Source organism: Manis javanica, chromosome 3 (genome assembly GCF_040802235.1).
Source record: "Manis javanica isolate MJ-LG chromosome 3, MJ_LKY, whole genome shotgun sequence".
Lineage (NCBI taxonomy): Eukaryota > Metazoa > Chordata > Mammalia > Pholidota > Manidae > Manis > Manis javanica.
The window spans coordinates 85,281,100-85,297,990 of NC_133158.1; the positions used below are offsets into that span (position 1 = coordinate 85,281,100).

The 16,891-nt window shown below is 34.5% G+C and overlaps 1 long non-coding RNA gene across 1 annotated transcript in view; it reads left to right on the forward strand.

Annotated features, from left to right (window-relative positions):
• The first annotated feature begins 2,431 nt into the window (after positions 1 to 2,431).
• The window catches only part of LOC140848418 (uncharacterized), a 209,720-nt gene continuing 195,260 nt past the window's right edge, over positions 2,432 to 16,891 (forward strand). Inside the window, exon 1 of the long non-coding RNA XR_012129247.1 lies at positions 2,432 to 3,242. This is a non-coding gene — a long non-coding RNA (uncharacterized lncRNA). The remainder of the gene's footprint in view (positions 3,243 to 16,891) is intronic.

Here is a 16,891-nt window from a genome sequence, read left to right on the forward strand (position 1 = left end):
CCACTGTACTATATATGGATTTGATAAACTGGTGTTACATTTGGGGGCTTAAAGCAGAATTAATGTTTTAAAGTTTATATTATGATTAGAATAATGCATAAAATAATTTGGTAAGTCAGTAATGGAATAATATTTATGTTCTTTATTTCTCTAGTATGTCTTCTTCCCCTTGGTCCTTCAGAAGCAACCGATTGCTCCCACTGTTGTCTATGACAAGATAGAAGAAAAATCTTGCTGAATTTTTGTATTTGGTTTTCAAAAGCTTATAGCCTTTTGTCTGTATGCAGAAGCAAACACAGAGGGGCCAAGGCAGGTCCTATGAAAGAAGGAAACAACCAGGTATAAGAGAAACAGAAGTGAAAGGTCACTGATAATAGCAACTAAAACTGTCCCCAGTTTTTAGAACTGGTGGAAAGTATTGTGAAATAGAGAACAGGAGTTTCTTCTTATGTAAGCACTGCTGACTCAGTCCTAGTTTTCGTGATACAGGAATGGTGGGGGGGGTGGGGGTGTTTCTCTTGAATCCTAATTTTTAAAATTTCTAAGAGAAGCCAGAAATCCATATTTTAAAGGATTGGCAACTATATTAATTTTAATAAAACTGTAAGAAAATATTTCATATGTTAAACAATGCAGATATTTGGGGTAAACTTTTTTCCCCATTGGCTGTGAATCTACCATATTAATTTTGGTTTTGTAAAAACAGATATTAAGGGAGAAATAACTGAAAAAGTTTGTAGGGAGACATGTTTTCCTAGTTTATCAAACCTGTTTTGTCCAGATTAGAAGGCTCTTAGATTTGTATGAAGAGAAACTGATAGAAGGCAGTGAAAAGTTAAAAAGTGCATGGTCCCCCAAAAAAGGGCCATGTGTACTGAGCAGGTGGAAATACTGCCGAGAAGGAATGGGTTTATGATTCTTGAGTGTGACAACAGATAGCCTGTCACAAGCTTCTGAGCCCTCTGTCGCACTGTGAAGTGCTGACTGGACTCCAGGAGCCCTAAGGCTGGCGTGGACAGGGTGGGTGAGAGACACAGGGAGACATGTCTCAGTGCGGGGCTGTGGGGGGGACTGTCTGGGAAAGATTCTCTCCTGCCTCAGAAGACCTGGACCTTGTGTTCCTCATCGACTTTTTGCCCTTCTGTCTTACACACCTCCACCAAAAGTTTTACTGAGGAGGCTACGGTAAAAGTTTCTTAGAAGTTTAGCAGGATAAAGACTCAAAGTAAGTAGAGTTATAGTAAAATGAAGTTATATTTTGGAATTTAAGTTTTTTGAGCTTGAGATAAGTATCATCTGTTGCTTTCATAGACTATGGTTTCTGTCTCTCTCTTCCTGCATGTACATCTAACGTGGGTAATTTGTTCATTCTCAGGTTTCATATGTGCATCTGTGATGATGTGAAAGGCGCATACATTGAGATAAAGAAAAATCAATATAATGCAAGAGTGAAAAAAAGTCTGCAAAGTGAAAATTCAAAAAAACTTTGATATAATATTTGAACAGAATTAGAGAATATAACACAAAGAAGAATTCTTATGGAAAACTGCCAACTATATATACTATAAATAGGACCTGGAAGTAAAAATAAGGGACAAATGCAACAGAACATTAAACAAAAACAAAACACAAATACAGAGGAAGCCTGTTTTTTCTGTCTTCTTACAGTGACTGTTAGATAGTGGTCTGAGGAATACTAGATTCCTTATTTAGCTTTCCAAGAAGTCTCCAGTTTTTAATTTTTCTTATAATCTGCCCAAACTGTCTTACATGGGTTGCAAGAAACGTTTTTGTTTTGCAGTGGTACTTAGATTGTTTGGACCAATAGTCTCAATGTATAATAACCAGTTAGACAAATACTTGATGAAACAAAAAATTAAATTACGGGCTGAGCACTCTGATAGAATTATAGTCCTATACTGGAATTATCAACTATATGTAACACAGGGTAACTACCTACAAGAAATGTATTTCTGGATGTTCAGTCGTAAGTAATATATATGTATTCTCTGCCATGAAATGATAAATATTACAGTAAAATGATGTATGTTACATTGCTTCATGAACCAAGAAATATGAGCAATGCCTAGGATAATAAAATTAATCACAACACATAGGAAGTGAAGAAGTTGTGTAATTTTTCTTTTCCCTTAGCCCATTGTGTCAGCTTAATTTATTGGGCATTATTCATTTTACATTGGTTTATGACACTTTTTTACTATATAACTCTTTTGTATATATACATTCCATTTAAGAGAAACTTATTTTCTTCCACAACCATTTTTACTTGCAAAAATCCATGCTATTTAAATTATTACTACTCTAATATTGTTTTAGTATCTGCTCCTCTTTAATAATTTAAAAAAGTCAGCTCAGTTTTCTAAATATTAATTTTAGATATTCTTTATATGTTATTAGGTATATAGTTAATATAAGATAGTATTTCCTTTAGGCTTTTCTGAATATTAATTATCTAAAACATAACTGAAATCAAATTGTATCAGCAGTAACAGCAAAAACAATGGATAGAATGGAGGTAAGTGTAAAAGTGCCAAACCTTTTGCCTGTCTGCAGTAACATGTAGAAACTCATAAAATTTTTGGTGGTCAGCCAAGTGCTATTTAATAACCTTTAGTTCTAGGACACAAAATTTTTTAGCGAATTCACAGAGTTACTATCATTTTGATTGTTGCCAAGGAATCATTTTAAGTATATAGGGTCCTCGGTTCATTGAATTATCCAGTTTACTCCATTAAACAGGAGAAATATCCACACAGAGCATGAGGACTGGAAACCTGATCCTCCAGGGTCAACGCCAAGCCTCGAGACTGCACCGCCTTCCTCGTTAAAGATGAGTCATCGCGTCTGATAGTAAAAGCTGCCCAGAAGGAAGGACTCTGGCTTGTTTTGGAATAAACCAAACTTCAGTACTCTGCTTCAAGGTCCATTTTATTGAAATCAGTTTCAGGTGGATGTTCCTGACATTAGACTGATAATATAAGCTTTTAAAAAGTAGAAATGCTGTGTTTATTCTCTGACTAAACCTAATGTCCAGAGAGTGGATTCACAGTTTTTATGCCAAAATCAATTGGTCTGTATCACCAAACATCTGGCAAGGCCTGAAAAAAACTTAAAGCAATGCCGGACAATGTAGGTGGACATGTGGATGCTTACCTGTGAATTTAACTGATAAATAAATGCTACCAAAGTGATTGAATTAACAGGTGTATCCTCTACTTCCTGTGAGTAAACTTTGACGTTTTCATAAAGATAATAATTAGATCAGGGTAATCAAATTTCAGGATAGGAATTTTCTGCTAAGTAGGTTAATTTCTTTATTTGCATGACCACTATGAGGCAAGGTACTTAGCCTAATTATGTAATGGTTTTATGTAATTATCTTCATAACATATATATTATTGCATTTAAATCATACAAGCCTATAGTTTCATAAATGTGTAATAAGTACTGAGTATAAATCAAAAAATGAGAAGAAATTTCTGACCTAAATCACAAAAGTATAGAACTTAGAAAGGAGAAATGCTCATGAAACTTATTTAATATAAGAAGGTTGTAATTTTGATTTGGGGGGGATTCTCCTCTTGCCCTATATAAATAAATTTGGCCTTTTTATTTATCCTTTATTTTTGTTATGATTTCAGAAGTAAAAGAGACATTTATTTGAACATGCTGATTTCATTGCAGAATTGCTGGTGCACCTTTTTTAGTTTCATGGATATATTTGGAAAGATAATATCCTGAAATTTAAGGCAATCAATATATGATCCATGTGGGAATCTCCCCTCAAATTTTAATTGTTGCTTTTGTTTGTTGTATGATGTGCTCACACGCTCTTTTATTTTATTTTTGGCATTTATGAGTACTATCATATTAATAAGAATTAGTACTTATTAATTTTAAGAATTTATGTCTTTTTATTTTTTGTCATTTTACCACATTTTCAAATATATTTTTGGAAGCTTAAAAATCATTCTAAAAAAGAAGATTGAAATGATGAAAATGAGTTTTATTTTTTCAAACATCTTCACTATTTTTAAGGAGAAAAAGGAATGCTACAAACTTAAGGGACAGTTTTAGAACATGGATAGAAGCATTAGGAAAACAAAACCATATGGAACATATAAATAATTAAGATACAGTCATTAGAATCTCTGTTGTAGTACCGAATATGTCTGTACTTTGATCAAGGTTATTGAACCTAGAAAATGATATTACATTTTTAAGATGTAGATTAATTTGTGAGGATAGACTCATTTAATGCTACCAGAAATAGTAGGATTGTACAAATCCAAAACATTTCCTTAGTCCTCCAATTATAATTTTCATGTAGATTGGCCCATATAAGGAACATATATGGGTTACACAAAGAAATTGACATTATAAATTACCCCTTGTCCATGATTTTATCAGAAACACACTCTAACCAAGCTCTTACTTGAACAATACTACTACCCTGTCTTTACTGAACTGGTCTTATACCAATATGTAGAACTATAAAGATATAAATGCCACATTTTGATCGATGCAATTCAACCTGAAAATGTTAGTGCAAATGGAAAGATGATTCTACTAAATAAAGCCTAGGAAAAAAATAATGTCATATTATTACTTTTCACTGGCCAAAGTACTTGTAGTAATTCAAATAGTGTAAATAATAATATATTTTAAAAAACAGTTACTTTGTCAAACACTTTACATATTTAATATACACTTAGGGCCAATATTTTACCAATAATTAAGTGAACTATGCTTTGAAAAGTTAGGTTTCTTCAAGTCAAAGAATTAGAAAGGGGTGGATCCAGAATTCAAACCCAATTTAATTATGATGATTACAAAAATACTGACATTAACAATTGTATGCTTTTTTAACTTTATGAAGTTATGTAACTATAATGATTCACAAAATAATTGACCAAAGAAACACCTATAACATCAATTGAGGTAGAACTACACACTTTTAAGCTCACTTTTAAGCCTAGTATATAATACATTACAGAATTAGTAGGCAGTTTTGAAGAGTGTTAAGAAGCTATCAGATTATTTTGCTACAACTAATGTTTCTCTTTTGGCTTTCCATACATCTTAACAGGCGATATGTTCCACCTCCCTCCCTGCCCATCTACCCCATGAAAAAATTGAACCTAGTAATTGACCAAACCATTCTTTAAATGAGAAAGGTAATTTTGATAAGATATATCAATAATAATTAAAATGTGTTAACTTTTCTCAAAAACACTTTTTTGGAAGGATCATTTCAAATATTTCTATTCACTTTTTTCTTAAGGTATTTGGGAAAACATTGACATTGTGTTTCAGAGGCCATTGTGACTTTCTTTTTCTGCCCCATTTAACATAATTATGGCTGGAGTAGACATTTGTGCCAATTTAACTGCTTAAAATCATAATACTTTGGCCAAGATTTGTCAATAGAATCTGTCATTAGTAGTCTTATTATTTAGACTGTATTGATACATATCTGATGATTCTAGTCCCTAAACTCAGTGATTTTCTCTGTACCATGCATATAAAAAAATGTGGAATGTGTTCTCTTTCCTCCCCAAATGGAAAATGCAGATGTGATCTCTACTGATAATTAGTTCATTGTGCATTTCTGTTAGATCAACACTCACATCAGCATTATGAATCTCTTACCAACTTCCTGTTCAGTGACTCCTTATTGGCAGCTTGAGATCAGTAAATTCTATAAATCAAAGCCTTTTTCTCTCCATCTAAGTAAGAGCTGATTTTTAAATATTTACCAACATTCCTCTGATTTTGAATCTACGTCTATATCAAAATCAACAAAGCCAAGAATTTGCATCTTAGTAAAAGTACCAAGAAGATACAGTAGAGACTCTTAGGAGATAATTATTCATCCTTTCCCTAGGCAATATTCTGACTTTCTACCAAGTCCTTATTTTTAAAAGGCACCAAGAATATACACATTTTAAATGGTATTTTACATAGGAAGGGGAGAAAAATATAAGATATTTAGCATCCAAATGACTAAACAAGTGTCATCTTTTTATATACCAGTTACGGAGTTTGTGAAATATGATACAGAGGTCTTGAGTGAAGATTAAAGATCCTCTATTGACTAATACGATATAGGGTAAACCACCTCTCTTTGCTTGGTGAGAGAGCTGCTCAATGAAATTTGATGGCTTTCATGATTTCTTTTAAAAAGTTAATAGTGACTTCTGAAATCCAGAGTGGATTTCTTCAGGTTGAAAAAAGTTAACTCCAGATACTTAACAAAATGTTTCATGTGACATTTAGATTTAGTCTGTTGATTTCTGCAACTTCTTATTTCACCTGGTAATGTGGGTCCACAACTGCCATTAGATATGTTTTCCATACCTTTAGGATTAAAGGTTAATGTTTGTGAACATCAATGGTGCACAGTTATTCATCACTTTATAATCAATTTGTGGGAGGGGAGAAGGAGGCATGAATACGTTAAATCATGTGTGGCATAATATTCCCTTGGAGGGAGTGATGAGGAAGGTGCACAGAATGCAAGCTGAACAAGAGTGCTACCACAAATACAGATACAACTAAACAAATGTTATTACAGAAAAGTGACAATTAAGATTCCCTTAATTAGCCTGTCATTTTGTATTTATCATCATAATGTTTGTTTTATAATGCTTTATTAAATCTGGCTTTATGACAAGCAGTCTGCTGGCAATGCATCCTGCTGTGCAGCATATGGCATTATACCTAATGCATATTAATGCTGTGAAGTATAAATGGTCTTCAGGGACAGTCCTGATGGCTGGAAAACTCCTGCACATGACATTACTATTCAAAATGGTTAACCTATATGTTTCTCATCATTTTTCTCCCTTGCTGTGACCTACCCTTTTGCCTATGAAACCTCAAATATGTATTCAGAAGTTCAAAATATTTGCCTTTTGGTATTATCGTGCCTGCCCTTCTAAGCAGCCTTGCTCTGCTATTTCTTCCCTTTCTTCCCACCAGTTGACCTCTCATGAGGTTTCTGTTCATTTGCATGCTTCCTACCAAGGTGAGTCTGTTATGCCAACTAAACCACAATGGACCAGATGTTTCACTCCTATAACTGTGCAGTGTTACCATATTCTGTTGTTTCCAAACTCAGTAACAGGTCCATTTTTAAAAACATTTCACTATATAGACTCTTCTGATTGAAGCCCCTTTCTCACACAATGCTCACCACATGCAATTTCCAGTAATTTCTAAATTAACTGAATTTTCTAAGTCAAAGAAGTGGGAAAGGAGAAAGAAAACCAAGCTAAAAAATTTTACTGTAAGAAAAAAATTTTTCTCAACATCGTTATTTCAAAACATGCTTGAGAACTCAGTTTGTGTCATTCACTATAAACCACATCCAACCCAGAGAAGAGCAAAATAATTCCAAAATATGCCATTGTGCTTTTTTCCCTAACAACATACAAAATTTTATATAGGACACTAGAAAAAAATAAATCGTATCTCATTTTCCCTTGCAGGATTTTAGAGAGAAGTTATCAAAAAATCAATCATGAAATTATATGATAATATTTGGAGGATATTTCTATAAACACCGAAAAATGTGTAGGCTGAAAATAAATGATTGCAGATGAGACTCTGTATGTCACTGTCCAAATAAATCTTCTTATCTAGTATTGCATTAAAAAGCGTTCTGTGGTATATCATGTAAAGTAATTAGATGCAAGCCATATCAACAAATCAGTTTAAGAATAGTGAGGATATCATTCTAAACAGCCTGTAACTATTCTGAAGATGTCTGCTCTTATCCTCCAGAGAATTGTAAGCATAGCATCATTCACTCGTTAATTTATTCAGATACACTGGAGATGGGGAGGGAAAGGAGTAGATTGGAGTAGATTGTAAAATCTGATTTCAGCAACCAGAACGAAGAGTCATCTTTCAGCCCAAAATAATATAGGAATCAATTTCATTGAATGATGAATAATGATGCTTTTACTATTTGTTGGTCATTTACTGTTTATATAGTATGTTATATACACTAATGTAATTTTAATCATCATGTGAAGTACATTTTTAAAAGCATTTATAAAACAAGATGCTTTTATTTCTGATGCAGCCATCGTCATATTGTGTAATGTCTAGACCACTGACTTGCACTTCCGGGAAGCTTTCTTATGGAAGGCACACTGGGAGTTTCCCAATATCTCTATTTCCATCCAACTGAGATGGGGGTTAGTTTTTTTCAGATCAGATCTTCATCTGAAAGTTGCTATTTCTATCATAACAACCTTCAGATATTTAGTGTATAAAATTAGTGTAGACTGCCTTGTATCAATAGGTAGTACATAAGAGAACCTCAAATTCATGAAACAGGAAGAGGAGTCATCCTTGAACTGATATAGAAGACAATACAGATACTAGACAGTCTGTGGAGTAGTGCCTTCCTAACAAATTAAGTTATATCCTGCAAAGAGTAGCATGGGGAAAATTAGCTGAAGGTGGTGGCCTCTGGTAGATAAACCCAGAAGAACAGCAACTGTTCTAATAAAATTTAGGAAACACAAGGACAAATACAAAGGCACTTTTCTTGGCCATATGTGAGTGATGATTTCTTTTCAAGTAGTCTTCATATAGAGACATATACACTTGTGCATACAATGTATAAACTAATAGATACAGAACAACCGTACCATGTTACATATTAAGAAGCTTTTTGTATAAGCTGTAAAATTATATTGGAATCTACTGTCTCATTTATTGTTTATTATCTATTCCATGGTCTACATTAAACTCATAGTAAAAATCTATAGCATCTTCATCCCAGAGTGTAAATTTAGTCATTTTAAGTAAACTTACGTTTTTGTTGTTCTTCTCTTCATAAATGCACAGTAATGAATCCCTCCTGATGGTGTCTCAGATTGACACCTGGGCTGAATAAATCATTTCTGACAGTGGTGATCTGATGCCTGAGCTGATAAAAGTCAAGAAACAGCACCTTTTACTGAATTATGTTAAGGAGGTATTATCTAGGTATCTTATTTATTATAGTATCTGCAGCACTTGCTCCATTCAGTCAGTCAAAACACTGCTCAGGTGAGTACTGGGAGTGCCAGACAAGAGACAATTCCTTCAGAACCCACATGCGGTAAAGAAAGCAACGTGAGGCAACACGAAACTAAAGGCTGAAGGTTGAAACAGAGTTTGCATGCTCAGAAGAAGGGGCAAAAGGTGCTGGAACGTTAAGGATTGTAAACAGGAACGGCTCAAAAGATGATCTCAGGGCCATCAGAGAGCAGTGTTCCTGGCTCAGTGTGTTCCCCGTGTATACGCAGCCCAGCTTTGTTGGTGGGAACTCCTCAGTCTTTTCAAGAAGAAGCCCTGCGTTTATAGCTCTGTGCATGCGAAAAACAAAACAAAAACAAAAAGACATTTTTTTTTTGTATTTTCTACCTCCCCCTTCAAAAAGGAATGGCTACTTCTATTCTGGGTAAATTTGCTTAATGCCACATTCTCGAATAAATAACAAAATTACATAATTTTCCAGGTATTTATTTTAGAAAATACTAGTGTCACTTCCCTTTAGTAGCAGAATAGCTAGCAAATAATGATACATTAGTGCTTGCATTTTGAGTGGCGGTATTTTCTTTTTCACTTTTGATTTCATTTGGTGATACTGTGTTACATTTAATAGTAGCAATTTTAAATAATTTCTAAATAACACTGTATTGGAAAATTGTGTTTTGAACATCTCTACACATGATTATGTGAAACTACTAAAATACTTAACAGGTGGAAATGGAAGGGTGTAAAAAAACTGAGGGAGTTAAGATAGCTGCCAATTGTTAAAACCAAGAGTCCTGTTATATTGCAGGCTTCTTACATTTCCTAGCAAACTGAACCACCAAAGGATGAACCCAAGGATCCTGCAAACACCAGTGAGAGTTGCATCCTCAGTATAAATCACTAAATCCTTTGTTTATGCAGCTGTTTAGAACAGAGCACGATGGGACTGAAAGGATGCATTCCAATCAAGCCAAAGTCTTTTGCACTTTTTTTGGGGGGGTGGGGAGAGAAACCTCACTGTCATTTCCTCTTAAATGGGAAATTAGCAACAAAAGAAGAGCAAATTCAAGTATCTCTGCAGATCAATGTCTTGCTTTCTAAAAATATTCCCTACTTCCCAAAGTTTGACTTCTCACCCAGAAATTCTCAAATATAAATCATATGATGTGAAGACAGTTCTGTTTTGCTATGTTGTACATTGCGGTTCACATGAGTTAATTTTACACAATAATGTTTGACAATAAACATTTCTCAGAACACTTTTGTTTTGAATTGAAGGAAACTCAGTGTGAACAAACTGAGGCCAAAAGGGAAGTACATTTGTTCACAGAAACTCACCACCGCAAGTCACACAAGCAGCTGGCTTTAGGGACAACTAACTCTAAACAAGGAAAGCAATATCTCCAGGCTCTCCATCTCACATCAAGTTGGGTTTCATTCTGTACAGTTGTGCTTCTTCCACACTGTGGATGTCATGTCTACCAGTTGTTCCCATAGTCATATCCTTATCAGTTCAGAAGAATTAGTTCTTTCTTTCTTTCTTTCTTTCTTTCTTTCTTTCTTTCTTTCTTTCTTTCTTTCTTTCTTTCTTTTTTTCTTTCTTTCTTTCTTTTTTTTTTTTTTCTTTCTTTCTTTCTTTCTTTCTTTCTTTCTTTCTTTCTTTCTTTCTTTCTTTCTTTCATTAAGATATAATTGACATATAACATTATATTAGTTTCAGGGATGTTTGTTGTGAAATGATTGCTACAGCAAGTCTAGCTAACATCTGTTAGCATATATAGTTTTAAAAAATTTCAGCTCTCTTTCTTAAATTCTAATTTCAAAATTCCTGGAGAAGGTATCTGAATGGCACATCTCTAATATGCAACCCTTTCCTAATTAATGATAGCTGGGGTGGGACTTATAAGGTATTAGCTCTTATTCAAACCTCAAAGTTGAGGCAGTGATGGGGATGGTGGGCAGGAAAAGAACAGTTGCCCAAAATAATGTAGAACAAATTAATGGATTCTACACTATATGCAACTTTCAGTCTATTATAATACTTTTCTCATTCTATGTGTATGCTTCTGTTGAGAATTCTCTTGATTTTGAAGGACTATATGTTTTCTCTGTGGAACTGTTTATAATCATGGCAGAAAAATACTAATGTGATATGTGAGGTAGAAAGTCTATATCATAGATACATGTTCTGAAAAACAGAGCTGAGTATATATTTTTTTAAGTGGGCAAAATAATGTCTTCCCACCTGAAAATAATTTGCTTTTCCAATAAATAAAAGCTTTTACATATTGTACATTACTGTGTGGTGCTAGGCAATGTTTTCATAGCTTTAGACATATTATATTACTTATTTTTACAATACAAAATAACATAGATCCATTTGCAAGTGAGAGAATTTAAACTTAAGGAGGTTTTATAACTTTTCCAATGTCACTCATTTAGTATGCAACAGAGTTAGAATGTTGAATTCAATTTCTCTAATTCCTGCTTATCACTCATGTACGGTAAGGTACACACTAGTGAAGTACAATATCTTTTGTGTGCTTTCAAAACCTAAGGAGAATATTATTGAAATTTTACTTTATTAAAGAAATTGAACTACAAAGTATGAACCAGGATTGCATCAAATGTGACATACAGGAAAACAGTTGCTAAATAGGTACATTTTCCTTCCTATATTATATTTCAGATTCTCCTTTTACTAGTATCACACTTATTTAAAAAGAAAATTTGGAGCTTTAAGAAAACTTAACAAGGAAATCACAAATCAAAATCTTATTTTATATGAAATCTTCACAGTCCTGTAACATGATAAATTAGCTAGATTTAGTCAGCTAAGCCATTTCTATTCACACAAAAATATAAAATTAATTACACTTTATTCTTTCTTCCATTATGAGATTCTATACTAACTGTTCTGACTTTCAAACTTCCTTTCTAATGTAACCAATTTGTTTTGCTGTGTTAGTTCCTCTTCTCCTTTAGGACTTTGTTCTCTGTTGTCTCTACTTCACAGGTTATTGAGTGGTGGTAGTCTCAAATCAGTATTTCCCAGCCTGGTCTTCATCATAAAAGAACCAAATACTAACTGATCATTTTCTTCCTTTAAAAATGAGTGCTCCTTCCTAACAAGTTTCTAATTCTTGTGTGGACACTGACATGTATTTTGGGAAAGAGATGCTTATTGAAATTGTTTTTTAGTTACATCTTAAAGGATAGGGATTTGGTTGTTTTGCTCTTCTTTTGTTCCAGTAAACACACAATGATATTTTGTAATGGTTCACTATGTGACTTATGAGCAGGCACTTAAGAAATTCAGAAGCCACTGGGTAAGCATTTATCAGAGGCCTAAACAAGCCACACACAATTCAAAATGCTGAGAAATGACAATGAACATAACAGATAAGTGACTTATATTTTAAAGAAGAAATAGATTTTAAAAAATGAATGTAATGATAAATAAAGAATAAATTAATAATGAATAATCAGAAAATATTAAAGTAAGATCTATTTGATTTGGATCCTCAGAGAAAGCCTTAAGAATGTCATTACTGGGCTAAGTCTTAAATGATTTGAAGGAACATTTCAGAATTAGATGAAAACATGTACAAGAAAAAAAAAGAGACACTAAAACAAAGTTCCTCATTGTAAGATAATTGAAAAAATATATACTGGTCTCTGCTCCTGGATCCTGACACAGAGCTTCTGAAACCCTTGTTAAATTCTTAAATGATAGGAACACTAGGAATGCCTTTGCCCTAATATTTGGTCTTTCGCCCCTGTTCCTGGCACAGGCCTTCTGAAAGCCTTACAGTTTCCTGGGTGATAGAGGAGTGTCGTTTGTTCCGAGATGACTCTGGGTGGGCTTCTGGAGGAAGGCTGCTCCTCACTGGGTGGAGGATCAAACTGTGATGAGAAGCCTATAATTTTCAGCTCTTTCTCCTATTCTCTTGAGAGAGGTGAAGGCCTGAAAATGGACTTACAGATCTTGCACATCCACATGAGAAATTCTCCATAAAAATCCCATTAGTATGTAGTTCAGAGAGCTTCCAGGTCGAACACATCTATGCTTGGAGGGTGACACCCCCCAGCTCCATGGAGACAGAAGCTCCTGTGCTCAGAACCCTCCCAGAGCTGGCCTTACATTTCATTTGACTGTTCATTTGCACACTTTGTCACATCCTTTAATAAAGTGGGAAATGTGTTTCCTTGAGTTTTGTGAGCCACTCTAGCAAATTAATTGAACGTGAGGAGGAGGTCGTGGGGATCTTCTATTTGTAGGCAAGTTGGACAGAGGCTGCGGGAACCTGGGACCTACTGCTTGAGGCTGGCATCCGAAGTGGGGAACCATCTTGTGGGACTGAGCCCTTAATCTGTCAGATCTGAAGCCATCTCCAAGCGGATAGTGTTGGTATTGAGTTAAATTGTAGGATACCCAGCTGGTGTCACAGAGAATTGAGTGCTGTGGGGGAAAACCTCTGCACAGTTGATAACCAGAAATGTCAGCTGTGAAATGTTCTATGAGTATAAAGGAGGCACACAAGAAAGAAAGACACAGATGAAACACTGAGGCTTTTCTTTACACTTTTATGTAGAGTGATGCACCAAATATCTCCCAAGTTATACCAAACAAGGTGGGATAAGTAAACAGGGCCTGGGTTATGTAGGACTTTGTAAGTCAGGCAACATTAAAGCCAGCGAGAGCATTTCTGATTTCTAATTTTATATTGGCTGCTAAATATACTGTATTGTTGTATTGTGGCAGTTGTTTTGATGAAAAGATAGAGAGAAAGAAGAAACTTAGAAAGGTTATTACTGTTGTCTGAGATGAGATAAGGTGGCTTGTACTAGAGTGATTATTAGGGGTTACCTAGCTTGTCTTTGTGCATTTTGAAAAGGCTTTCCACGTACACATAGTATTTGAACACCATCACCAGAAATGCATCCCTTTCACCACAAAACACAATCCAGGACCAGGATAGCGAGCAGAGCATGGGCTGAATTTTCACACAGACTTACCCTTTGTTAGATACCTTTGTCCACTGTACAATCCACATAACTACACACTGTGGACACAGTGATAGTAGTTGAATTGCTGTGAAGTGCATGTATTCCAAATATATTTTGAAAGTAGAATGAGGTAGTTCTATCTGATTGGTTTTAAGTGTGAGGGAAGGATATAAACCAAAGATAATATCTAGACTTCTGACTGGAGGACTTAGCTGATGTTTACTAAAGTCGCAAACAAAGTCAACAGAGGTAGATTGGGGTAAAAAACAGTTACGTTTGCAAAATTGTGCAAGGTGTTCATTAGAAATTTAGGTGGAAATGTAGTCATGTGAGAAAACTAATAAGATGTTTTGGAGAGATGGCTCACATAGTGATAGTATCTGAAGTCACAGAATTAGATGAAATTGCAAAATATCATGACTAAAGTCAAGATGGATAAAGAAGGGAGGTCAGGATGAAGTCCTAGAATGTGTCAACGTTTGAGACCGAACAGGGAAGTGGGTGTTATCAAAGGAGACTAGAAAGAAAAGTGAGAGGGTAAACCAGGGATTCAAAGGAAGAAAGTATTTCAGGGAGATAACTATTGGTTTGACAGTGCATAGGTTATTGACAAACTTACAAAGAATAGACTCAGTGCAGTGGTAGGGCTGGAAGCTCTATCAGAGTGGTGTGAAGAAAGAATATAGGTAAGAAAGTGGTAATATAATTTACAAAAGACCTTTTCAGTAAGTTTTTCTAAATGGGGTGCAGAGAGATGGACTATAGTTAGGGTTGGGTAGGGAGAAGGTGGGATATGAGGTCAAATTTTTAATTTTATTTTTAGAAAGGCACACGGGAATGATTTGTAATGATTAAGAAATTGTGTGCAGGAAAAGGAGGGAAAATTGTGAGTAGTGAAGTCTTTGAGAGGGCAAAAAGAATCTTGGGAGAGCTGTAGGGAAGTGATGTTCACAGAACAGCCAGGTTTCAGTGAGAGGGAGAGGATGAAAGGAACATTTAGGGCAGAGTTAGAGCACATCAGAGCTTTGCTGTTGACAGAAGGTGCTTTGCAAAGGGCACACATGAAGGGTTTGGGAGTTAAGAGATTAGAGGAGATTAATGGACATACAGCGTGTTATGGGAATGCGAGTTCACTTGATGACGGATGGCAGAGGTGTCTTGGGTCTCTCCAAATGACTAGGGAGAATCAGAAAGTGAGGAATGACAGGATTAACCCTGCTAGTTTCTTAAGAGAAGGTGGGTAAACAGTTCAAGCTGGAAAACACAGGGTTGCCACGTATTTTCATTTCCTGTAGCTCATATTTTTTGATGGCTGAAGGGTGTTGAAATTTCCTCAGAGAACTTCTTCCTTAGGTGACCTGGAGGTGAGTCTCAGTTAATGCCTCTCTTTTTCTGGGAGAATAATAGTGTGGTGGGTTGGGCATTGAGAGGGGAGACAAGAGGTTCCATCTTCCCTAAAGCACCATGAAGGCGTGGCAGCTGGGAAACAAAGGGAAGACTATGGAAACAGGATTTATCAACCACCTGAATGAATGGTGCCTGAATGAAATTAATTACTAATTAATATCTTTGTCAACAGTATTTTTCTGAGGAAGATAAACAAAATGATTTTTTAAAATAACAATTTCAGTGATAAGTCCTCTACTTTTTGCAGCTTTTGAGTACAAAACTATAGAATTTCCTACTGCCCTCAAAATCATCTCTGAAATCACTCTGAAAAAACACTCTGAAATCTGCCCTTTTTCCAAGAAGGAAGAAATTAATTCTTTCCCCTCTTCTGACCACTAATTATAGCATCATTTGCAATATTCATCTTCATTCCCTACCTTAATTAGTGGCATTAGGCAAACTGCAATTTCTCACTCAAAAATGTGAAATATAAATTAGATTTTTCTTTGCTTCAGGTAGTTTATTTCTATGCTGGACTACAACAGATTTTAATTTCACTTTACTGAAAACAGTTTGGAGTATAATTATAACAGACACTGTTATTTGTCCCCTCAATATTTATCTATCAGAAATTAATTTCTCTATTAGTTGGAAATGTTTACTGTAAGAAACAGAAAACTGAACCTTCTGCAGTTTAAAAACAAAGAAGTTTGCTTTTTCGCATAATAAGGATGCTCTTTGAATTGTGTTCTTTACTGTATAGGCTTCATAAATCAATTTTGTCAATATTTTCAAAACATGTTTTTTATTACAAATATCTTTATTACAAAGTTTCCAGTTTGTTGTCTATTGCCCTGCTCATATATGCATATAAGACAAATCATTTATACCTTAAATGGTTCCTTAAGTTAAAACAAAAAAGTTTTCTTCTTTATTATTTGGAAGTCTTTTAATAGCACTTCCAGGTATTTTAAAATATGAAGCAACAATTATTTATATCTTAGAAATTTCATGGTATTAATCACCCATTTTGATGCTAATTTGGAAATGCAGCTCCTTTCTTAGCTATATCAAAAGCAATTTAGAAAATCAGTATTTTAAAATATAATTGAAAATAGAAATGAAAGCCATCAAATGATGTAAAATGTTTATATGTTTTGACTAGCAATATTTAATTCTAATAAATCACTGGCAGAATAATCTGAGATAAAGAATAACATTCTCTACAGAAATATTGATTGTAATATTATATAGGCAAAGAGAATCATCACAAGATTGAAAGGACAAAAATGGGGAATGATTAAATCAAGGCACATTTAAACAAAGGTATATTTTTATTAAATCCATTAGCCATTAGAAGTAATCTTTTAGATGATTTAATGAAAACCTTTTACTTCAGGCCAAGGTGGAGTAACAAGGATTGGGTTTATCC